The sequence below is a fragment of the Melospiza georgiana genome, chromosome Z (genome assembly GCF_028018845.1).
Source record: "Melospiza georgiana isolate bMelGeo1 chromosome Z, bMelGeo1.pri, whole genome shotgun sequence".
Classification (NCBI taxonomy): domain Eukaryota; kingdom Metazoa; phylum Chordata; class Aves; order Passeriformes; family Passerellidae; genus Melospiza; species Melospiza georgiana.
The window spans coordinates 52673147-52699088 of record NC_080465.1 but is presented as its reverse complement, the minus strand read 5'-3'; the positions used below and the strand labels follow the sequence as shown (position 1 = coordinate 52699088).

Sequence of the window (25942 nt, the reverse complement as noted above, 5' to 3'; positions counted from 1 at the left end):
GAGGGAATGGGAAAGGGGAAGGGAAAAGGTAAAAAAAAAAAAAAAACTAGGAAAAGGAAAGAGAAAGGGAGAGAGGGAGAGGATAGAGTCTTTGGAAATTCTGATTTTATCTAAAGGACATTTTCTGACAACATAAATGTTTGCTACAATAAATAGTGCTTTCCCATATGCTTTGGCTTTCTAGCACTTGATATTAACTGAACACAGTGAGTTTTAAAAGAGATAGGAAAAAAAATTAATAAAAAGTTTTCCTTCAAGACCAAACATCTGCCAGAGACTGAATGCTATGGTTATTGGCTTTTGAACATTTACAGGAATGATTGAAGCATTAAAATAATTAAACAGGGTTCTCAGAAGCCAGCATAAGTTGTACTGGTGAGGAGATTAAATAGAGATTCTCATTGCATGTGGGTTTTACAGTCTTGAAAAGAGAGGCTTAGTAACAGTATTTCATGCACACACAATAGCATAAAGAATGACAGCTCATGCCTTTTTGTCCTGGTAAGTATTTGCTGCAGCAGCCACCTTTCTTCCAAGTAAAGATGTATTCAAAGCCATTTTTCCCTGTTTTCTGTTGAAAACTGTTTCATATCAAAAAAGATTAGTGCAATATGTAATCTTCTTGTCAAGGAATGAGCTCAAATCTCCAGGCAAATATAAAAGGCTACAAGATTTTAGAAGTATGTAAATTGCAGTGTTAATGAACCTGACTTGAATTCAGTTTTGACTTCTGAAGAATTAAAAATCCAAATGGGAATGACACAGCCTCACCTTTCCTTAGTGATATGTGAAAGGCCAGAACAAGAAAAGAGAATATAGTGCCTGCTGAGATCAACATGTGCTGAGAAATTATTGTTATTTTTGAAAGAACAGTTTAAATTACAGGAAGGTCTCTTGCCTTGGTGAGCCCTCAGCCCTCTGTGATACACCTCACCTCAATGTAGACTTCAGATGGTTTTCTGTTTTCTTTTTCTTCCTCCAAAACACCAAGAGATCAAAATTCTTGGTAAAAACAGGACTTCTACTTTCAGTCAAAGCCAAAGAGAAGCTCTGCAGGGCTTCTTGCTAGATACAGATAAAATACTCTGGTGATCTTATCACACCCTGTTCTCAAACTTTTGGCACCAGCTTCTACTCTGGAACACCATGATTTCCTTGTACTCTGAAAGAGGGAACAAATCAAACCTCAAGAGCTGGTCCTACCTTTAAAACCAGTGTCCCTCCCACCAGAAACTTCTTTTTCTGTTGTGATAGATGAGTGATGTGATGATTGACTCTCACAATTAATAGACAAATATCATGTATATAAGTTAAGAAAAGTTTACAGAGTTATAGTTACGCTGTACCCCTCGTGTGGTTATCAAAGGACAGCTGGGGTTGGGACATCTGGGAGGGCTGGCTTGTCGCTATGGCGACACCTGACCCCCAGTCAGGATTTGAGGAAGAGATCTCCGCCACTGGGCAGTGAAGAAAGGGTTGAGGACAGAACTTTGGGAGGGGTTAAAGGGTTAAAAAGGGAAAGCCTCCAGTGTGAGGGGGCTGAGCACATGGTGAGGGAAATCTTTTGCTGCTGGTGCTGTAACCTTTTTTCTTTATTCAGTCTTGTGTTGTATTTTTGATAAGGTTTAATAAACCTTCCTAAATATGAAAAGTGAGTGGCTATTTCTCACACTGTGCTCTGCAACCCTCACTCTTTATTACAATAAAATGCTTCTTTTTATTAGGTTTACATCAGTTCCATGTGCTTTTATGAGCTTTTATGCCTTTTTATCTATATATGTTTAATACCACTATCTGCTTGTTGCAACATTCCAGGAATCCCTTTTGACTCTTCTCTCCACATTCCTGCAGAAGGTCAGGTCACCCTGGGTTTTACACCAATAAAAATCCAGGTTGTTCAGATCCTAGGTGTGATGGGCAGGCGCAGTTTCCCTGCTGACACAGGGACTGAAGACAAACCCCTCTGTTGTCACTGAAAACAAAAGACAGGAGGAAGTTTCTGCCCATTGGAAAGTCCCCGTTTGCCCTGAAGTACTCTGCCTCTTCTTTCTCAGCAGCAGCTCAGCAGCTGGATGCCAAGGAGGACAAGAGAGGGACAAGAGAGGGTGGTAGATTTCTGTGACAATTTAACAGCACTTGCAAACAAGAGCTGAGTCTGTCAGTAACATCTCTGCAGAGGCAAGTCCTTGCTGAGGATGCAGAGCTGTGTCACTTGCGTTTAGTTTGCATCGAGTTAATGGCACAGTGGGTTTTCATGCTGCAGGTGTGGTCCCTGTGACAGCAGCCTGTTCATCCTTCAGGGCGTTTGCACCCACAGGGACAGTGCTGCTCTTGCCAGCACACCACACTTTGTCCTCATGCCAAAAAGTCCAGGCAGAAATTACCTCTTAAAGGAACATTTTCCTTTTGCTCTCAAACCAAAGATTTAGATGTAATGGTATAATAGAAACAAATCTTTTCCCCTGTTGTCTGTTGGGACAGGAGGAAAATCCTATCACATCCAGATAGCAAGGCACTGATTTCACTTCCACTCTGGAAATTACTTGCAGAAGCAAGTAAATAAAATTCTGTGCTGGAAGAGTGAAGTCCTGCCACTCTAAATCAGTGTGGTGCTTGAAGGGTTTTGTAGCAGGTTTGCATCTGAGTTGATGCTCAAGAAGTTCATAAGGTCCAACACAGACCTAAGGTTTGCACAGCAGAGTTTAGGCTGAAAGCTAAGGGAGCATAAATTAAATGGTCTTTCCAACCCAGAAGGCTGATGAGAATTGTTGGTATTGGTGCTCTCCTTCCTTGTTTAACGGATAGCAACATATTTGATGAGATTTTGGCATTGCTGCTAAAAATCATGGCCAGATTAAGTCACCTAAGTGGTTGTTGTGCATTTCTAATTGTGGAGGTCAATATCAGTGTAGCTGCTCCTGGTGATACAAAAAGCTCTTTCAAGACACTTCTTAAGAGAAATGTCTTTTTCCTTTTCACTCTTAACTGCAAAGCCCCTCCAGGATGTACAGCGAACAGGTTATCTAGATAGTCTTTTCACAATAACAGAAACCTTCCCCTGTAATCAGCCTGAATTGCACAATTCTCATCTGGATGAAGGAATTTCATTTAGTCTGTCCTGTAAAGAAGGGATTTCTGTGCAACAGGGTTGATAAAGGACAGACCCAAATTAACAAGAGTGGTATTTGTTAGAGCTGCCATTACTCATCACACAGTTTAAACAACCCATACCACCGAGCCCAAAGCTAATATGGCTCCGTGTTAAACATTTCTGATGGATTACAAATCCTTGTGTGAAAATGGAATTAGGATTTAAAGCCAGTATTTCTGCATATACAAGTGTTGTGCAAGAACATTCCATCTTCAAAACGGAAACCAAATATCACCTGTACAGGGTAAACGCTGCAATAACATGAATACACTTCTCCCATCAGGTTCACAGGGAGCTTAACCAATTCTGTGCTTGCAGATAATCTGTTCTGGCATCTTTTGGGGCCATTAACCAGGAAAGTCACACTGAAATACTGTGGGATCATGAAAATTTCTCCAGATCCAAACCAGTGTCCAGGTGACACAAGTGACTGCAGACACCTCCAATAATGCAGCGTGGAAACAGGTTTGCTGTGTTCTCTTTGTCATTGTGGGTTTGTAATTCAGACTCACAGAGGGGCTTGAGTTGGAAGTGCCTTAAAGATCCTCTAGATCCAACCCCTCTGCCAGGGGCAGGGACACCTTCCACTAGACCAGGTGGCTCAGAGCTCCTCCAAGTTTGGCAAATACCCAAGGACACCTTTTCCTCTGTTTTGCAAGGTCAGATTTCCATGCTCACCTTGACAGATAGCTCCAGTCTCACACAGAGCATTATCTCTTATCTCCACAGCTCAGCAGAGATCCTGTTTTGGATGGCTCTCACTGCTCCCAAGGCCCCAGGGACCAGCCACTACCTCTCCTCTTTCTGCTTTCCCTTCCAGGATCAGAGATTTCCTGCTGCTTCCTCCATGTCTGAGACAACTGGAGGAGATGAGGGGCTGAGGATGTGGCTTCTGACAGAGAGCTGATAATGCTCAGCTGAGTATTTTGTTCTCCTGCCACTAAGCTGTCAGGCGGCTGCTGAAATTCCTCCTGCTTGGAAAGGGCTGGTGTGAGCAGCAGGGATTGTTGCTGGCTGGAACTTTTCCAAGAGCTGGACAAAAGAAGCATTTTGTGGAAGGCCACCAGCTGCCCTTGGTCAGCAGCACAAGGTGTGAGGTCCCCTTTGAGGGCCATCCCTGCACAAGGACAGCGTGGCCTTCTCCAGTGCCCAGACCACCTTCCAGGCTTTCGGTCTGGCCTTGATCCTCATCCTGGAGAAGCAGGTTGCGGCTGGAGCTCTCATATCCACAGTTTCTGGCTGGATTGCCGTGTCTTACCACAGACAGCCCTGGAGGCACCAGTACAGACTCCACAATAAAAGTGGACTTTGTTCCAGCTTTTCTCTTGGACCAGCGTGCAGCAAGCCCACCCGGGCCTCATTCAGGTCTGTGTGGGCTGGTAGTCAGCTTCTGCTGGGAATTTAAAGCTTTTACCCTACTTTCCACAGCAAATAGTGGAGCAAACCCAACTGCACCAACCCCTGAATTTCACTCTAAAAATCACAATTTTCATTTTCCTCTATTCAAGCCTTGAAGAAAACAAACTTTACTTGAGTGAGCTGGAGGCACAGTGTCCTCCAGGATCATTCCTGAGTAGGACAATATTGCAGGGCAAGACTGGCAAACCCAGAGTTTACTGGTGCTTAGGAAGCTTTGCTAAACCTTCCCACGTGCGGTGCTCTTGCACCTCCTGAGCTCCTGGAGCCCTCACTCAGCCCAGGCACAGTTTGGACAGAAGGGGATGGTTCCGTCTGTCACATGTGGGGACAGGAGGAGGGAAGACTTTGCAAACACTGCCACGAGGGCAGGGCTGTTTTCATTGATGGTGCCAAGTGGCAGTACATCATCTTTGATCTAATGTGAGGTGCTGAAGGGCAAAAATTGTCAGTGATAAGGAGAGAGTGTCTCCACTCACACAGCAAGGTAAGTGAAGGGGAAAGTGCAATCTGTATTTCATGAGAGGTGTTCCGTTTTTAACAAAATCTTTTTGCAGAAGACGTGTCTAGGCAGGGGTGATTCAGAGCATTTTATCAGCCTCACAGAGTATCCCCACATCTGTTTGCCACATTTTCTCTCTTTTCTTCATTGTGAATGATTTCTCCTGCCAGGACTGCTCCTGCTTGGAGTTCTACTCTCAGTGGAGCCCTGGAGTTTTCTCAGCAGCCTCTGCAGTGAGTTCTGAGCTAACCTGGGGCTCTGCTGCCAGCCCAAATCTGCGCTTCCCTTGCCCAGCCTGAGTGCAGGTGGGGCATGTGCTGTGCATGGCTGGAGATTTGCATGGCCAAAATCCTCCACCATTTACATCTACTCATGGCTTTGGGTAGCACAAATCACAGAACACTCATCGCAGCTGACAAATGGCATTTCTTGCAGATTGCTCAGCCACACTGCTGAGCCACAAATACATGAGAATCAGTTTCAGGTTAAAAATGTCATTTATTACAAAGTGCAACACTCACACTGACAATATAGAACTATACAAATCTCAATTTAGGTAAAAAACAGGAATTTATTATATAATTACAACCTATGTAATACTATACAAATACCAACTTCAGCTAATTTATTGCCAACCTCCACAACAACTCACTATACACAAAGATCAATTAGGTGTTTAACAACCTAATTTATTACATATTACTACAAGGATTAAGCCCATCTAGGAATACAAAAATATCTCCATAGATATGTAAATAGAATTACATCCAGAAACAGATAAATATGCATATAAAAATAGACTTATATACCTATACAAATACCAATATTCCTATTTTAAAAGCCATACAATAAAAATTATATCAAAAGAAATACTTACACAACTTTACCCACAGGAAATAGAAATTAACACAGCTATAACAATGTCCATGTATACATAGATAAATTTATACACATATATGTACTTTCAAAAAAAATATACATAGCACACATTCATAACAAAATAAATATACGTAAATATAAGAATATACACATGGAAATAAGCATATACAAATAGCAACCCAAATATGGAAATACACATATAATGAACTGTGGCTACGTGCAAGTCCGTGTATCATTAACCAGCACTCCAAGCAGAGGGATTCCAGCTGCCCCACCTTCAAAGCCTCTCCCTCGGTCTCCTCCTCCCGTGCAGAGCAGCTCTCCTGGACAGCGACAGCAGATGGGACATCTGGGAAGCAAAGGGAACACTGAGTGAGTATGGGGACGTTTCCCTTGGCAGCAGCTGCACTTCCATCAGGGAAGAGGAGCCTCCCCAGGAGGGTCGGAAAGAGAAAGCAGCCGAGCGGGCCAGGCTGTGGTGAGCGCAGCCGCAGCGGGACTGTCCCGCTGCCCCGGCAGCCCGGCAGAGCCGGCACAGCTCCCGGGCCCTGCCGGCACAGCTGCCTTGCCCAAGGACAGCCCCTGTGCCAGCCGGGGCAGCTGCGCTGAGCAGCCCCAGCACGGGCAGGGCCCGCTCCTGCCCCGCCGGGCAGTGCCCACGGCCGCAGCCCACGGCAGCCTCAGCCCCAGCCTGCCTGCCCGGGCTTGTGGCCTCACCCGGGCTCTCTCCAGGCTGGCAGCAGCAGGTCCCCGTTCACTGCTCTTGCTGCTGGCCTTCAGCTCCTCCCTGCTGCCTCCCGTCAGTCTCTGGCTGTCCTCAAGGTCTTCCTTGCAGCTGGGGCAAAAGTGGAGGCTCTGGAATTGCTTCCAAGGCCTGGCAGAGCTGCAGTCCCGGAGCCCTCTGTGCTCCCTGCTGGCCTCCTCCATCCCCTCAGCCCCGCCATGCTCTCGGTGAAGCCCCAGCCCCATTCAGTTTCTTCAGCCCCTCACAGTCCTCTCACCCCCCTCAGTCCCTTCTGAGCCATCCCATCTCCCGAGACCTGCCACCCCCTCAGCCTGTGCCACTTCCCTGTCACCTCAGTGCCACTATGGCCCTCGGCTGCCCCACAGCCCTCAGCCCCAGCAGCAGCTCAGGGTCACCGTCCCTTGGGCGCCACCGCCCCCTCAGCCCCCTCAGCCCCCTCAGTCTCACCGTCCGTCAGCAGCTCCTCAGGGGACAGTGCCTGGGGCCAGCGGCAGCTCCCACCGCTCCAGGGACAGCCGGGGCTGGAAGTGCTGCTCCGCCCGGCCCGGCCGCCAGCTCGGACCCAGCACAGGGACAGGGGACACAGGGGGCACCGGGGGAAAAGCAAGAGGTGAAAAAGGCAGCCAAGGGGGAAAGAGGTACAAATGCAGCCTAGGCCTACACAAAAAACAATCTATCCATCAATCTCTCCATCTAAACATTCCTATTCCTCTTACTATATAACTATACACATTTATAAATCTAACTTCATTTACATATATAGATATATATGTATATGAATTATAATATTATATCACTTCTCTAACTGTATACATATCCACATTTAACTGTACAGATCTATCAATATATGCCCACGTAAACAGAACACTATCATCTATAGATGGAACCATAACCACTAATAAATAGAACCATAGAAATCTATAAACATATCTACAAACAGAGGACTTCTACCTGCCCGATCGTCACAGGCTCTCTCCTGTCTCTTCCTGCCATGCAGGGCAGCCCTCCTGGAGATGTTGGTCAGATGCCATCTGGGAAGCAAAGGGAACGCTCAGTCAATATTGGCCCTTCTGTACCTTTCCCTTGGGCAGCAATTGTTCTTCTAGCAGGGGCTGTCAAAGATGGCCTGAAAGGCAGACTCTCACTTGGCAATTGGAAGCAATCTGCCCTTAAAAGAACAGGGACCATTCCAAGTGTTCAAAAGTGTGTTTCAACACATTGAAGTATCTCGATAAAGTCTCAGCACTCACAATGCAAAGGGCATCCACAAGAGCTTGAAACACAGACAGTCCCAGCTGCCACAAGGAAGCCCAGCCTTGTTCTTTCTCTGTGCTGACAGAGACCTCAGTCCTCACTGAAATGGCTGAAGCTGAAGGTGCTGGGAGCTGAGTCATGAACCAGCTCCATTACCTGGCATCTACAAACTGCCCTCTGCAGTGAGCAGCAGCTGCTGCAACTCGACCATCAGCTCTGGCAGGAAGGGCTGGGAGGGACAGAGCTCCCCACAAGGCCTGCAGGCAGCACCAGCTTGGCTAAGGAATGGATCCACAGTGCTCTCTCTCTCTCCTCTTAGGCCTCCCTAATCAGGGGTCATTCAAGCTTTTCCTTCTGATGCTGGAGTTACTGTGATTTTTCAACTGGTTGGCTTCTGATGTTGTGCTCCTTGTTTTTCTTGTGGGTCAGGACCAATACCAGCAGACTGATACTACATTTAGTCAGTGATTTGGACTTCCACCCTGATTTTTGCTCTTTTTTTCCCCTGTTCCTTTAAGAGTCATTCAGCCTGGCCTCCCCTAGCATCCTGCAGCAAATTCATCCACCAACTTCAGCACAAAACTGGGACACCCGGCTTGGTGACACAACTCCCACAAGGTCAGGTTTATTCCCTGCTCTCTTGCCCCAGCAGAGGACTCAGTGTCAGAGCCTCTGGAGAAGCGTGGAGGGCAGGGCTCAGGCAGGTTGTGCCCGTGCAGGATTTGAACTCAATGCACCAGGAAGCACCAACCCTGCTCAGAGCAGCCATTGTTGTAGTGTGTTGTTAAGTTTCTTGTATTGCTCCCCCATTTTATGTATTGTTTCCCCTTATTCAATGTAAATGGTTCTGCCCTCTCCAGTTTTCCTGCCTTAGCCCTACTGACAGTTATGTTACTATGGTTACCCCCGCCCTTGGTTAGTGTCAGTCACCTAAGTTATATAGTTCCTCCTCCCCTTTATTCCCTTATTTGTAGGCTTTCTCTCCTCCCTGGGCCCAGTCAATCAGCCCCCACTCCTCCCAACTTTCCAGAATCTTCTCCTCTCTGGGGATTGTGGTTGGCTGTGGTCCTGGGGCCCCTCCTTTACTTTGTATTTATTGGTTTCCCCTTTATGTCAATTATGTTAAGTTCATCCCTCCACCCTTCATGATTGGTTTAATGTAAATCCCTCCTTTGCACACCCACCCCCTTTATAACCTCGTGTCACCCCCATTTCTTGGTCTCTCCCTGGGGTTCTTCCTTCAGATCCTTCCCTGTGGCTACTCCTTGGATGTCATCTTGGCTCTTTCATTAAACCGGAGTTAACCCCACCGAGAGTCCAGCTCCTTCTTTCGCAGTTGCATAGGCGGTGAGACCAGTCCGTAGTGTGAGCACAGCCCCAGGCCCTCAGACGCCAAGGGGTGCTCGCACTGAATTGCAGCAGGGTGTCAGCCTGCCCACTGCTAGCCAGACACTGACCATCCCAGGACAGATACACCCTCGCCGCAAGTTGGCGCCCAACGTGGGGCCCTGAGTGGACTGCTGGACATCTGGACGCCAGGTCACTGGACCCCACGGACCGGATTTATAAATCCTTTTGGTTGCCAGCTACCCCTGGTAGTAGCAGACCCCATTCTAGGGGTAGCGCTCCCAGGGGATCAGAAGCCACAACTCCCAGCACCTCAGGAGGGCTTCTGCAACTGTGACCACCCACCCGAGTTTTCGCTGGCCACGCCACTGGATCAGGTAAGCCCTGGTCCTGCACTGGGGACTCTCAGGGCTACCCCCCTGCCTTTTTAACTCCCCCTAGGAGTTTATGCCCTGCTTTGGGGACCACTCCCAACCCTTTTTCCTTTGAGGGCTGATTCCCTGGCCTTCCAGGGACAGTCCTCGCCCCCTATCATTTTTTGTTTTCTCTTTCCTGTGGGGTCTGTATCCCCAGACTTGGGGCCAGATCCCACCACCCAAAAGTCCTTTATTTCCCCTTGTTGAAACCCCAGACTTGGGGACAGCGGGGGGAGCAGGGGTCCAGCAGCATGTCTTCTTGTTTTAGTTCGCATTCCCCTCGGGCGGGTGGAATTTTCCATCAAGAGTTTTTGCTCCTCCTAAGGCATCCTTGCTTTGAGGTACCTTAGGAGTTACCATGGGTGCTGGTATGAGCAAATCCCAAAAAGGAGTTTTTTATGTTATTAAAGGTTTATTGCTTGGGGGAGGGTTTGCTGCCCCCAAGAAGGAATTAAAGTTGTTGTTTAAGTGGACTTTTTCTCATTTTCCCGAAGTCACCCCGGAACTTGTAAAAGAGCCACAGTTTTGGACAGCCATTGTTGCAAAATTAGATAGTGAAGTTAATTCCGGGGAGACTCATGTATCTACTGTGGCATATTGGGCGGGCAAAGTGCTGACCACACTGCGCCCACCCGGGAATTTGAGAAAAAGCCCATCTCGTTGTAGTTTACTCCCCAGTTCTCCCGGTTTGTGTGTTCCTACCCCCCATTCCTCTCCCTCTTCCCTTTGGCAGGAGCCCTCTCGAGGGATCCTCAAGGCCAGCAAGAAGCAGGGGGTCCACCCTGCCCCTGCTCCCTCAAGACCAGCTCGGCCTCCCCCTCCAAAGAGCCCTGGCCAAGCTCTTCGGAGCTCTCTTCCCGATCCCCCTGTTCCTTCTCTCCCTAAGTCCCCAGTTGTAAACCCTAAAGTTGTCAGGTTTTATGAAATTCCTCAAGATGGCTCCCAAGGAGCCCAAAATGGCGGAGACCGCATGGTCTTTGCCGCCTTTGCCCCTTCTTCTGCCCCAAATATCTTTCTCCCGAAACCCAACCCCTTCCTTTCCCCTGACCCGTCCTCCTTTCCCATACCTCCGCCCCCGGTTTCTCCCTCAGTTCCACCCCTTTCTCCGCCCGTGATTCCTCCCTCAGCTCCTCCCCTCGCCCCGCCCACAGTTCCACCCTCTATTGACTCCTTCCATGTCCCACCTCCTTATTGCACTCCGCCTCCTAACTCCACCTTGGAGGCGGAGAAAAATGAGTCGCCACGCCCCTGCTGGTGCCCTGCCCGGAAACCAAGCCCCGCCTCAACCTCCTCCAATTCCGGTTCCCACGCTCCCCCTTCTGGTTCCCACGCTTCGTGTTCTGGGGGGGGGGGGAGTGGATGACTGGAAGCCGGGACAGGTGCCTTTATTGGAAGCCGCCCCGGTCACTTACCACCTCAGCGGGGAGGGGAGTGCTCAGGCCCAATGGGTGCCTATCACCCTGGCCCAGATTAAGGAACTGAGCAAGGCCCAGAAGGAGTACTCCCAGGAATCTGAGTATTTCCGGGGGCTCCTTCGGCCAGCTCTTGCACAGGGAGATCTGGTGCCCGCGGACCTGAGAGCTCTCTTCTCCAGCCTTTTAGGCCCGATGGAATTCAGGGTCTGGGTGGGAGAATGGAGGAGGGAGATTGTGGAGGTTCTCCCAATACTTTGGGGGAATCCCTCCACATCTCACGACACCGAGGGCTTGGTGATCTCGGAAGATCATCTAGTGGGCGCTGGGCAGTGGGCAAGCGGGGCAGCTCAGGCTAAGGAGTTGTTCACAGTACAACTGGTGGAAACAGGGAAGGCTGCGGAATGCGCTTTTTACAAGCTGGCCACGATCATCTCCCAGCTGGAAGAAGATGAGATCAGGCAGGGTGCGCAGGAACCTTACCTGGCGTTCATGGAAAGATTATATAGGTTTGTTGAGGTGCAGGTTCCGGGGAAGAGGGAGAGAGAGGAGATGTTGAGGCAGATGGCCTACTATAATGCCAACACCGCATGTAGGCAGGCCATCCGAACTCTCCCTCGAAACCCCCGGCCTACGGTAGAACAGATGATTGAAGTGTGCGCCAGGGAGGTTCCACTACAAGACCTGAAAGCGCGCCCTAAGAGAGCGTCCGTAGCCTTCGCAGAGCCCCTAATGCCTGAGGACCTTGAAGCTGAAGCTGCCGCCGCCGCCGGACCCATGACACCAGGGTCCGGCAGAAGAACAGTGGTGACTCACCCCTGCCACCTTTGTGGGAAGGTGGGACACTGGATGCCTCAGTGTCCTATGAGGCAAGATTATATGGAGTATAGGAAGAAGAGTGAGGAAAAAGAGAGGGAACAAAAAAACTAGAGGCAGAGCGCAGTCCCTCCCTGCGCGTGGACAAAAGTGTGGCGGGAATAACAACATCCAGTGGGGAGGGAGGAGAGAAGGGAGAGCCGCCGCACACACTACCTGATTTGTCGTTTCTTATACCGGACTTGACACATACCTGTGGAATTCAGTCCCGACCTGCACTTAACACCTTGTCCTCTGCTTACCCATACAGGCTGCAGCTCATTAGGGATCTGCATCTCCCCAATAGTGATTTACAGCTGGTGTCTGTCGACCTCCAACATCCCGGTCGCTGGAGGAAGTTAGGACGTTGCAGGTGGACCATCGTCGGAGACACAAAGCACATGCCGCGAGACATTTGCATCGTCCCGGGACTGGTCACTACAGACCAGGACCGTTTCACGGTAGGGCTGTATTGTGTCCGACCCCCGCTCTTCCTCCCCAAAGGTCAAATCATTGCCCAGGCCATTCCGTTCCTGGATAAGGACCATCATAGCAAGCCGGCGGAAGATTCATCACCTCCGACAGTGGCCTGGGCGCAAGTAGTGGGGAGGGAGAAGCTCCGCCTGATAGGTCAGCTTTCGTTGGGCGGGGACTGCAAAATTGTAAGGGGTCTTCTGGACACAGGGGCAGATGTGACGATCATTCTCTCTCGGGAGTGGCCGTCATACTCGGGCTTGCAAAGCGCAGCTAGCACGATCCAAGGTGTAGGAGGGCTCGAACTGGCTAAGCAATCAAGGAGCGTTGTGCAAATTACGGGAACCGACGGGTAATTGGCTTCAGTACGCCCGTTCGTATTAGACTACACCGAGCCTCTCTGGGGGAGAGACCTACTGGCCCAGTGGGGAGCCAAAATTGACCTTCCCAAGGCTCTCCAGGTTTTTCGGGCAGTGGCCACTGAGGAGCGCCGGACCTGGAAGCTGGATTGGCTGACTGATAAACCAGTACAGGTCTTGCAGTGGTCACTTAAACAAAAATTGAAGGCGCTCAACGAGCTCGTTCAGGAGCAGCTACTTAAGGGCAACATTGTGGAGACAATGTCCTCCAGTCTCTGTTATCAAAAAGCCCAACAAAGATAAGTGGCGGCTCCTGACCGACCTTCACCAAATTAATGAAAAAATTGTAGATATGGGGTCTCTCCAGCCAGGGATGCCCTCCCTAGGAATGCTCCCTCAAAATTGGAATCTGGCTGCAGTTGACATCAAAGATTGTTTCTTCCAAATTCCTCTACACACTGACGATGCCCCACGGTTTGCGTTCACGGTTCCTTCCATCAACCGTGAGTCCCCGGACAAGCGCTACCACTGGCGGGTCCTTCCACAAGGAATGAAGAACTCCCCTGTGATCTGCCAGTGGTACGTCGCTTCTCTGCTGTCCCCCATTCGTGCGGCCCTCGGGGATGCCGTCGTGATCCATCATTACATGGACGACATCCTTGTGTGTGCGCCCGACGACAGTCTACTTGCCCATGCGCTTGACCTGACAACCAATGCGTTGGTTGCTGCAGGGTTCAAGCTCCAGGCAGAGAAGATTCAGAGGATGCCACCTTGGAGGTACCTGGGCCTTGAAATCACCAAGCGGACCATTGTTCCGCAAAAATTGGCTATCCGGACAAAAGTCCAGACCCTAGCGGATGTTCACCAACTGTGTGGGTCTTTAAATTGGGTGAGACCCTGGCTGGGCATTCCCACCAAAGACCTGGCCCCTCTTTTCAATTTGTTGAAAGGGGGAGAGGGGCTTAGTTCCCCTAGGGCTCTCACCCTAGAGGCTCAGGTAGCTCTGGAGAAGATCCAAAAAGCTATTTCGGCCAGGCAGGCCCGCCGCTACCATCCGGGCCTGCCATTCAAATTTATCATACTGGGAAAGTTGCCACACCTCCATGGCATAATACATCAGTGGGATAAGACTCTTAAGGACCAATGCTTGGGAGACAAACTCTTAATCATAGAGTGGGTCTTCCTGAGTCACCATTGGTCCAAAAGAATGACAAGGCCACAGGAGTTGGTAGCCGAACTGATCCTCAAAGCAAGATCGAGGATCAGGGAGTTGGCAGGATGCGACTTTGCATGCCTACACATACCAATTGAATTGGAATTGGGCCAACTAAAATTGAAGACCTTCAATGAACTGCTGCAAACAAATGAAAACCTTCAGTTTGCATTGGACAGTTACACTGGGCGCATCGCAGTAGACCGGCTGGCCCACAAATTATTTAATTCGGAGTTTAAATTATCTCTAAAAAAGGTCCAAAGCAAGGAGCCCCTGGATGCAGTGACAGTTTTTACAGACGCGTCTGGAGCATCCCACAAGTCAGTGATGACTTGGAAGGATTCTCAGACTCAGCAGTGCGAGACAGATGTTGCTGTTGTGGAGGGTTCTCCGCAAATTGCTGAGTTGGACGCAGTCGTCAGGGCATTCCAGAGGTTCCCAGGACCTTTCAATTTTGCATTCTGCATATGTTGCCGGCACAGCGTCCAGAGCTCAATCTGCAGTTCTTCAGGAGGTCTCAAACCAAAAGTTATTCGATTTACTCACGAGGCTCGTCGACCTAGTCTCCAACCGCGAGCATCCCTTTTATGTGATGCATGCGAGATCGCACACTGATCTGCCTGGGTTCGTTGCCGAGGGCAACCGTTGTGCCGATTCCCTGGCCGCGGCTGCAGTTGTGATGGGCCTGCTCCCAGATGTGTTCGGCCAGGCTAAGATCAGCCACCAACTCTTCCACCAGAATGCGCCTGGCCTGGTCCGGCAATTCAACCTGACCCAAGACCAGGCCAAGGCGATCGTGGCCACATGTCCCCAATGCCAGAGAGATCAGATGCCCGCCACTGCCTCGGGGGCCAATCCCCGAGGTTTGGCGAGCTGCGAGGTGTGGCAGATAGCCGTAACACACATCCCTTCCTTTGGTCGATTGTGTTACGTCCATGTCTCAGTGGATACCTTCTCCGGGGCTATCTATGCTTCTGCCCACACAGGGGAAAAGGCCACGGATGTCCAGAAGCATCTGCTTCAGGCATTCGCTGTCTTGGGCATCCCTAGGGCCATCAAAACTGACAATGGCCCAGCATATACATCCAAGGAACTGCGGAGCTTCCTGCAGCAATGGGGAATAGTGCATAAGACCGGCATCCCCTATTCCCCGACAGGCCAAGCCATGGTGGAGAGGGCCCACCAGAGCCTAAAGAAGATCTTGGCGCGTCAGCAAGCGGCTGTTAAGGTGGAAACCCCCCACGTCCGGTTGTCAAGGGCACTCTACACCCTTAACTTCCTAAATTGCTCCTTTGACAACCAGAATCCTCCAGTGGTCCGACATTTCGGCAGTCACCAGCAGCTGCAGCCTAAAGCCAGGCCGGCAGTCCTTATCAAGGATCCGGAGACCTGGCGGACGGAAGGGCCTTTCGACCTGGTGACCTGGGGGAGAGGATATGCTTGCGTGTCCACTCCCTCAGGCCCCTGCTGGATACCATCTAAATGGGTCAGGCCCTTCGTCCCGAAGCAGAGGGCGCAGAAAGGGGCTGTGCCACAGGTACAGGTGGCGTGTTGGCGGCGGCGGAGGAAACCCTCCCTCAAGAGGTCATCCTACTCCTCCAGTCTCCTCCCCATTCCAGAAGAGCCTTCACTTCCTTCTTCCCCTCCACCCCTCGACTTTTCATGGCACTTTGAGTCCCAATCCTCCACTCCAGCTTCCTCCCCTCTCATTTCAAATTTAAGTTGGTTATTTGGGGCAGAACCAGCTGTTTAAGTATTTTGTGTCTAACTGTTTCCTTTTTGTCTTTTAGTACATCTCCCCAACTCATTATTGTTTTTCACTCCCCTGGTCCGCGAGCTGGCTGAAAGAAACTTAGGGCGCCGAGCGCGAGTGCTTAACACCTCGGACCCATGGAAATGAGCAACGCCTCTTCTTCAACTTCTCTTCAGAGGCAGAAGAGCTGCAGATGAAGAGGGGCCCACTGTTCCACCTCGCAGCCATCCATGGGCCAATGAATTTTGTCTTAGAAGTTGAAAGCACTTGGCCAGACCAGCCGCGGATCCCTATGTTTTGAGTTTCTTACATGGACGTTTACTTTCTTTTCTGTTTATTTGGTAAAAAATGGGGAGATGTTGTAGTGTGTTGTTAAGTTTCTTGTATTGCTCCCCCATTTTATGTATTGTTTCCCCTTATTCAATGTAAATGGTTCTGCCCTCTCCAGTTTTCCTGCCTTAGCCCTACTGACAGTTATGTTACTATGGTTACCCCCGCCCTTGGTTAGTGTCAGTCACCTAAGTTATATAGTTCCTCCTCCCCTTTATTCCCTTATTTGTAGGCTTTCTCTCCTCCCTGGGCCCAGTCAATCAGCCCCCACTCCTCCCAACTTTCCAGAATCTTCTCCTCTCTGGGGATTGTGGTTGGCTGTGGTCCTGGGGCCCCTCCTTTACTTTGTATTTATTGGTTTCCCCTTTATGTCAATTATGTTAAGTTCATCCCTCCACCCTTCATGATTGGTTTAATGTAAATCCCTCCTTTGCACACCCACCCCCTTTATAACCTCGTGTCACCCCCATTTCTTGGTCTCTCCCTGGGGTTCTTCCTTCGGATCCTTCCCTGTGGCTACTCCTTGGATGTCATCTTGGCTCTTTCATTAAACCGGAGTTAACCCCACCGAGAGTCCAGCTCCTTCTTTCGCAGTTGCATAGGCGGTGAGACCAGTCCGTAGTGTGAGCACAGCCCCAGGCCCTCAGACGCCAAGGGGTGCTCGCACTGAATTGCAGCAGGGTGTCGGCCTGCCCACTGCTAGCCGGACACTGACCATCCCAGGCCAGATACACCCTCGCCGCAAGCCATCTCACACCTCTCTAAACCAGTGTGGGCTCTGTCCTTACCAGGCTCCTCGGGCTCCTGGGAATTGTTCCTGCAGCTCTCGGTGCCAGGCAAATCTCCCTCTGCTGCAGCTGTGTTCACAGGCTCCCCTCCTGAAGAATCAGGGGCAACACCAACATTGCCCTGAGCAGAAAAACAGAAAGAAAGGAACCCAAAGATCACTCACTATTTTGCTGGAATCATATCAGGGATACAATAACTCCTTCTCCACTCCCAAAGGACATGGAGCACAGAGGAGGGAACACTGCCCCCACGGTTGACATGACAAGCTTTTTAAACTCAGGATTCAGGGGACCTAGGTGAAACTGAAGCTCTTACAGAATGACCTTTGAGACAAAAGTGGAACACAGAAAACCAGAAGACACCAAGCGAGGGGATGTGTCCTCATGCTCTGACCCTGCCTTATCCCAGAGCTGTGAGAAATCAGCCAGCACAAAGCCAGGGCTCTCCTTGCTGCCAGCACAGCTGCCAGCAAGGGCAGAGCCCGCTCCCAGCCCTGCCCAGGGCTGTGTGCTGCAAACCCACAGACAAAGCACACATTTCTGCCTGGGAGTCTCAGCATCCCCAGCCAACCGCTCACACAACCCATCACAAGGTGCTGCTTCTCGGAGCCCTCTGCTGCTGCCCCATGTGTGTCACCCAAGCAAACATTTATGCAGCCAGGGTATTTCTAGGATCACATTTGTGATCAGTGGCAAAAATCTGTAAAACGGGAGAGTAGAAAAAAAACAACCCAAAAGGCAGGAAAAGCCAGACAACCAAGTAGTGTTTCTGTTCCACTGAGGAAGTAAATGTCCACAATGAAGCAAATTACCTTTGGACACAAAGATATTCTCCCTATGACCAGTTTCAGAATATTCATCTCTTCTGCCATAGCCTGTCCATCAGAACCCTAAAGATTCTGGTTCCCAGCCTGCAATGTTTCCTTTTATTATGGAATAAAATGCTTCTGAAAACTGCCATGTGTGACTTTACAGAAGACAAAAGTCATGCCACTTGAGAATAAGGTATTGGTAAATCCAAAAAATCCCATTCTCCCCTTGAGTCATAATCATGTACTGCAGGCAATGGGTCAGCACATCAACAGAAAGAGAAACATTCTTTGGCCAACATGTGTAATAATCTGCAAAAGGACAGAGAGCTGCAGCTGCAGCCCAGCCCCAGCCACGGCTCTGGGAGCGCCCACATCACGGCAGGGCTCACACAGCAGCAGCAGCTGCAGCCCAGCCCTTGCTTTGCCTTGGCCTTCCCACCCAAAAGAGGCACAGCCCACATCTGCTGCTGCTACAGAGGCACCTCTGGCATTCCCCTCCGTGCACGGGACACTTGGCCTTCAGTGCCACTTCTCCAAACACTCTTCTCCTCTTTCCCAGCAAATAAAACCTCTTCTTCATTTATTCTTCATCTCCTCTTTTGGAAATCTTTCTTTTCCAATAATAATTCAATAACTAAATAATGATGAAATAAGTTCAATTAAAGAAGCCTTTGCTTCTCAGGCATGTAACAAGGTTCAAAAGCTCTCAGTCCACCCCTTTTATCCCCATCCAATGGAATTACCTGAGCAGAGGGAGATCTTTCAGACAGGGACCTGCTGATCTCCCAAATCATTTTCTCTATGGCAAGGCCTAGATCTGCTGGTGGCCATTCCTCCTCCCCAGGTGCGTTCTGTGCTGAGCTGGAGGCCGTCCGTGCTGCACAGACTGTACTGCCAGTGGGAGCGCTGGGCCCTGAAGTGCCCGGGGTGGCTGCAAGAATCCAAACACATTGGTCAGGCTCCACAACGTGGCTGCAGGACACAGAGCTCTAGTGCTGCTGTGGATCAAACATCACGGGAAACACACAGGAAAACCAGGCAGAGAATCTTTTGGCCTCCTAGGTGCCCCTTCCTAGTAGGCTTGACAACTTCTGGTTGAGAATGACAGAGCCTTGTGGAAAACTACTTCAAACGGTCACTTTTCATGACCTTTTGGAAAAACAAGGCTACAACTCTTTTCCTACCTCGGGGGTCATAGGCTGGGGGCTGCTGCTCCCTGTGGAGCTGCTGGAAGCTGCAGGGCTGGATCCCAAGCACCTCCCGTTCGGCCGGAGGCAGCTGCTCCCCATAGAGCTCCTGCAAGTGGCTGCAAGGTCCCTCCCGCCCAAGTGGCAGTGGCCGCCCCCGTAGAGCTCCTGGAAACGGTTCAGCCCCTCCCGCCGGGCCGGCAGCGCCCGCTCCTGTGCAGCAGGAGGAAGCTGCTGGGCGGGCACCCGTCCGGCAGAGGCCGTGCCCTGGGGAGCTGCTGGGAGCCACAGGGTGAGCGCCTGCTGCCCTCCCAGCCTGCCGCCGGCCGCTGCCTGTTGGCCGCGCTTCAGCGCTTCATGCGCAGCAGGAGGTTGGGACGGTCGCGGCGAAAGCAGGGGTTCCTATAGTGGAGCCAGGCCCCGGCATCGCCCGGCGCAGCCGAATCGACCCAGCCCATCACCTTGCGGAAGCCGTAGCGGTAGAGCTGCTGCATGAAGCTGCGGAACTGCGGTGGCCCTGAAGGTGCGCGGGACCGGGGCCAGCCCATGGCCACGGCCCCTGTGGGCGTCGCCCGAGCTGAGCAGCTCCTGCTCGAAGAGGGAGCGGTCGATGAGCAGTCCCTGGGTTCGGCTGTCCCAGCGCACGGAGCGGATGCGGGGGCTGTTCACCAGGCGCCACAGCTTGGCGGGGAAGTGCTGGAGCTGAGCCCAGCGGGCAGCGGCAGCTCCGCCATGGCGCCGATCGCCGCCTGTGGCCCCAGCGCGGGCCGGACTTGGCGGGGACGAGCCCGGCAGAACCGGGGCCGCGGGCGCAGCGCGGGGGGGGGCGGCTCCGGGGCTGGCCGGGCTCGGTGCGAACCCCCTCGTTCTGTGGCTGCAGTCATCCTTCTGCCTCGGCTTTGCGGCACAGCCCCGAACCGGCAAGACAAGCGCTGGAACTTTCAGAAAGGTCCAAATTGAGGAATCCCATCGTCTTTGCCTTCACTGGACAAAGTCTTGCCCTTTGTCCAGTGAAGGCAAAATCACTCTTATTTCTGCGTGCCTGAAGGGACGGAAAAGATGTTAGAAAGAGTAACTTAAGTATTTTAGCTGAGGTTGCAAACAGAGTTCCCCACTTCAAAGTAGAAAGGTTAAATCGGAGAAGGGGAAATGGTGAAGAGGAGAGAATTGAGGTTCTTTTTGCCCCTTTTCCCGCCAACTGGTTCTTTCTCGCGGTCCTCACACGTCTTCAGCAAATCTGGCACATTTTTGATTCTTTGAAGATAGAAGAAGCAACAGGAAGGGGCAGCAAATTTGTCAACATTTTCATCAAAGCTAAAATCCTGCCCCTGGAAGGATGTTGCTTTACGTAAGGGATTAATCGCCTACAGTTAAAGTGAACTCATGCTGGTGTTTTCACTAAGAGGTTTTGCATTTTTCTTTCCTCAGTAAAAATTTCTTTTCAATGTAACCTAACAAAGGTGGTCTTGCAATGATCTGTGCTTAGTGTCACCTGTTCTTTTTATTTTAAATTCTCTCTTGAACTAGAAACAGTTTTCATAGCAGGAAATAATAGACCTTTCATCTAATATAGTTCCTGCCCCTTAAGGAGTACTGGGGGAGCACTGGGGCTTTTTAAAATGTCCTTACATCATTTAACCATGAGGGCTCAACCCTGTCACTTCAGACACTGTCCTGTGGGTGACATGCTGACACAGGGATTGTTGGTCTCCTCACATTCTGGAGTAGCTTTTTGGACTGATTGTTTTAAAGATGCTCTGTCAACTCTGTGTGCTGGCTTTCTCAGAAAAATTGAAACCTACTACCTAGAAAATGTCTTCCCAATTCATCTTAAATAGCTTAAAACAGACCCTGAATTTCAAATGATCCACCTTAGTGGGATGGGGTTTGTCTGTCTTTAAACACAGGGTAACAACCTTCACAAAAATTATCCCAGCAATTGAATTACAGGACAATTTCTAATGAATAGGCAAAAAGGAGAAGACAGGAGTTCAGAAAAGAAGGGATCTCTTTCTTCATGTTTCATGGCCCTTATTTCCCATGTGTCCGTCTATGTGGTTCTTCATCAAGAAAAGCCTCATTTTGAAGACCTCCTTTGTAATCTCTGTGGCTCATGAGAAGCACGTGAATACTAGCCCTGTGCCCTACTAGGGATGCGGAAACAGGTGGCTGAAAAGTGGATTGTCCATTGGAATCTCGAGTCACACCTGTAGTATACTTATGGTTACATTGACTTTGCCACAGTACTCTGTGGCTAAGAATGAGAAGTTACCCTTAGCTGTGTTTTAAGGATACTGAAACTTAAAAAGAAATGTGCATATCTTGTGTTTGGCAGCATGATTCTTCCCCATGACTCTTTTCTGTGGTACTCTTAGAATTTAATATCACTTACAAACATCACAAGGTAAATGATGGATGTCACATTTCAGTGTTTGGGCCAAAAATTGGTTTAAAAATTAACAACAGAAAAGGTTGTTAATTTTCAGGAAAGAAAACTCCTTAAAACTGTGGTATATGGTTTTAGATTAAGATTTTTTTTCTAAAAAATGACTTCTTTCCACTTTAAAAATAATTTGTAAAGAACATAACTCAATGTACAGGCCTGATCATTTCAAGTATGATTTTTCCATATCTTTCCTTTTTCCCTATATGACGCTGTAACTTTTGAATCACAGTTTTTACCACTTTGAAAATGCAATTTTAGTGTTTTTCCTACTGGTGAATATTTACTAGTTCCAAGTTAAAGAACAGACAGTTCTAAAAGTGAAATATGTTGTAAGTATTTTTTTTCACTAATCTCCTGGTATTACATGCAACAGGGGCAACGTTGAAACAGTCTATACAGACTTCTTTTTGAGAAGCTGTTAGAAATTATTAATATTTTCAGTATATCTGCCATACATTAGTGTGTGTTTCAGCTGAAACTCTCCTCTGGGCTCTACTGCTAGCATGTAAGATCTCCTTGCACTGCAGGAAGACACAATTTTCACTTTCTGATTTGTACAGAGCTATGTCACTGCCTTCACCTTTTCATCTCACATGCTTGGACAAATTTTCTTCCTGTGACAGCAGTATCCCTTAAGGTGATGTAGGTGTGGTGTGCATGCAGCACACAAACATTTCCTGATCTTCTGGGAGCTGGTCCTGAATCCATCCTTTCCTATTTATTTCTATACTATACTGAATCATAATTTTAAAAGGGTTAATATTTTAGCTGAGGCTTAGAACCAATTCGTATTGAAGTTAGATACACCAACAATAGGTTAATGATTATTAGGTGCTTAAGCTAAAGCTAATTGCTTTATTATGAGCTCATCTGCAGAAGGAAGTGGAGCAAGCGAACCATTCTAGGAACATACTGAAAGCAGTAGAACAATGCCCAGCACCTGGACTCTGTGTCAATCCATCACGAAGCAGGGGGCCTTGGATCATGCCAGAGGGTCACAGAGACCTGTTGAAGACATTCCTGGCTTCATCCCTGGGACCACTGACCCAATTCAAGAGAAGAATTGTGCACACGTGAAACACTAATAACCTCATTTTAATACAAAGTGGGGATGGGAGGTGCTATTATGTATTATTTTGGGAAATAAATATGTATTATTTTTGGGAAATAAACAGAAGACAAAAATCCTTGTGGGGCGCAGTCATGCATTTCGGGAATGACTACCCCTGTGCCACCTGTCAGCGTAACGAACATACCACGTTCTGACTGACTAGTCAGAGAGTCTTTGTCCGTGATTTTCAGTTTTAATGAGTCAATACTTGTGGCAAAGGGTGTTCCTGTCAATGTTTCAGGTTACCTGGTCTAACCACAGCACCGTGAATAGTAAAAAGAATAAATGTATATTTTTCTGACCAGTTTACCTGTATTTGGACTTACATGGGTGATAAAAGTGAGAAATTCCTGGCAAACAGATTCCTGGGAAATAAGTAGTAAATAGTTTGATTTAGTTTATATTTCTTGGATTCCTTGTCTACAGAATGGGAAAGAGAATCTTGCTCATTTTCTTCCTTCTTACAGTGTGGTCTTAACCCACTATAGGAACACCTTGACTCCAAATTTTACTTTTACAAAACTAAATATATTTGCATAGGAGGTAGAATCCCTCAGTCAAAGGCAGTCTTCCTGAAACACCAGGTACAGAGTACCCATGCTTTTGACTCCAGTGAATTCAAAACACTGAAACCAGCACTTAGGGAGCCACCTTATTCTCTGGACTTTAGAGTGTAACAAGAGGGAACATAAAGTCTTTTATACAAAAAACAAAACTGCAAAGCAAAAAGCTATGGTAAGTGCTTTGGAAATGCACCTCAGTTTGGGGATGAACTCGGTGTGAAATGGTTCTTTGCTGAACTTCATAAGCAACTTCTGCCTCTTTCTCTGCTTCCTCATTTGTGTTTGTTTTGCCTGCAAACACCACTTCAGGCTGGTCTGTGCTGCTCTCCCCTGACTAAAATCTCTCTGCACATTCCCAGCCTTAGCTGAATATCTCCAGAACTGTTTTGTGTGACAACTGCACGGGTCTTGGTACACCTGAGGTTGTGATGCCCTGGTTTGGGTCACCCTGTCTGCTGCATGTGCAGCTCAGGTCTGCCAGGATTGTTATCCTCCCTCAAGTGATCTGAGCTGGTGGAAGCGTGTCAGGGACATTTAAGAGTCCAGATAGCTCGAGTGGAAGAAATTCTCATCATCTGTGCCCATTCAGGCCATCTGTGACTCTGCCAAGGAGAAGTGGCATTTGTTGTTTGGGAGCTCCAGGAGGACTAAAGGTCATGATGAAATATTCTGGTGAGGGCTGTGGCAGAGGAACAAAACTGGGATTAGGGGGAGGTTTCAGTAATACTCACATCTTGTTCTGGCTGCTGTCACTAGTAGTTTAGTCGTTGCCTAAGGTAGCTCAGAAGTAATTTTGGAATACTGCTCTTGGACTTTAAGTGGTATGGACTATTCCTCACCCAGATGTGTGGCTGTGAGCCTGTGTGTTCATCAGTGACACAAAAACTGGGAGAGGCAGACAAATTCTGCAGGCCTCCTGGGGTTCAGGTGCCCTCCTGCATCCTTCTGCTTGCTGGAAAAACTTCTTGCCAAGCAATGGAAGATACATCTCCCTCTTGTTGTCCAGGAATACCAGCGTGGCCATCTGCCTCTTGCAGCTCATGACAAGGGAAGTACTGGGGACCTGGACATTTCATAGACTCAAAACTTCACATCATATTTGCTGTCCTTCAGTAAAGAATGTCTTCTTATCAGAGGAACTTGAAGACATTCTAGACCTAAACCGAAGTAAAATAGAACAAAAAACTTAAGCATATGTTGTCAGTATTTATGTTGTTAGTATTTAGAAAATACAAATATTTGCAAAAGGCTCAAGTGAATAAATGAAGAAACAAAGCAGGGTTTACTCTATTAAAGCTAGGAATGAAAGTCTGCCTCCTTATGCATCCAACTGCTTTATAGGTGTACACCTGCTAGGGATTTTGCATTTTTGTATACTGTACGTCTCAGGCTAAAACCATATGAAGACAAACCAAACCAAACCAACCAAATGAAAAAAATACACAAAAATCCCCAGCCCCAAACTAAACTAAACTAAACTAAACTAAACTAAACTAAACTAAACTAAACTAAACTAATCTAAAGTAACAAACAAAGAGAAAAAAAAACCCAAACACCAATCCCCGCCCCCCACCACCAAACCAAATGAAAAGTAGGTGGAGGATCTTGTTTCCATAATGTTTCTCCTTTGACACAAGAAGGTTTAGAAATCTTTTTGAACATAAAAGAAAAACATACATTCAAGCAAGATTAAATTCTCACCTGAATAAATAAGAAAGGAGGACATTTTAGTGTGGCAAGAATTTTACCCTTACTCTTTAGCAAAATAATTGGTACCTTACTTTCCTGGAAACATCACTTCTAGATATGTTATTACAGCCAGTGCTGAATCAGCCAAATAGTAGCTCCTTGTCTGCTGAGGAATAGTCATAATTCTCAGGGTATGTTGGTGTGTGGAGATAAATGGGTGAAAAGGAGCAGAAGCCATTTCCTCTGAACTCCTGCTGTTTATGGGAACAGGTATGGACTTTGGGGATGTTTGTTAAAAACACTGCACTCCAGCAATCAAACTCCACACATTCAGAGGTCTGAGGCACACTCAGTACTTCCTGGCACCAGCTGAGGACTATGTGCTTCTGTAAAGCCAAAATGCAAAATTACCACTGCTAAGGTTAGAGCAATGACATTGTTTTAGAATTAGGCAAATTTATTGCACAAAATTATTTTGATGTCAGAATGTGGTTTTTCAGACAGTAGAGCAAATGATGGAAATTGCAATCAAATGTGTCTGTTTTAGGTAAATTAGAATGCAAGGCTGATATTTTCATTCTGAGATTTAGATCTTAATTTGTGCTGGACAAACAATTGGATATACCATTTCAAGGAGAAAGAGGTGAAAATATTTTGAGAAAGGAGGAGCATGAGCCATCTTACCATGAAGAGAAGAGGTCTCACATAGGCCCAGCTTTCTGCCACATGGCCAATCTGATTCTAATTCTGAACCCAGTGGAGAGCAATAACCATTGTTATGTTTGCCCAATTATCCCATCATAAAAAAACCCCAAACAATATTAAAAGTAGTAGCAATTTTAATTGAATAGTTAAAATAAAAAAAAAATTGAATACAATATAATTTGATTAAAAAAAGAGATAATTTGGTTCCAATAATAGTGCATAAGCAAAAGATAACCGCAGGGTACGGAGGGTACCATCTCCTCCTATTTTCGGTTCGTCACTTTTCTGTCTCCGCCCTCATTACGACCTCTATCACGCATGCGCCACCACTCGTTCTGGTGGTCGCACAAGTCTTTGGGGGTCATCACTGATGAAGGCCCTGTAGTCTTCTTCATTGTCCTTTAATTCACCTTTGGGTTCCACATGCGCACCAAGCCAGTACAATGTAAGCCAAGACTAACATATCACTGCATCTGCATATCAAGGCAATAATCAAGGCAATCCCTTATAATTAGCATTTTCTGGGACCCAACCA

At 48.3% G+C, this 25942-nt stretch overlaps 1 long non-coding RNA gene across 1 annotated transcript; it reads right to left on the bottom strand.

Annotated features, from left to right (window-relative positions):
- Positions 1-6199: 6199 nt before the first annotated feature.
- LOC131096170 (uncharacterized) lies at positions 6200-7311 on the bottom strand. Its single transcript, XR_009115966.1, has 3 exons — positions 7141-7311; positions 6666-6783; positions 6200-6297 (listed from the first exon to the last, which is right to left on the bottom strand). It is a non-coding gene; the product is annotated as an uncharacterized LOC131096170 (long non-coding RNA).
- Positions 7312-25942: the final 18631 nt, after the last annotated feature.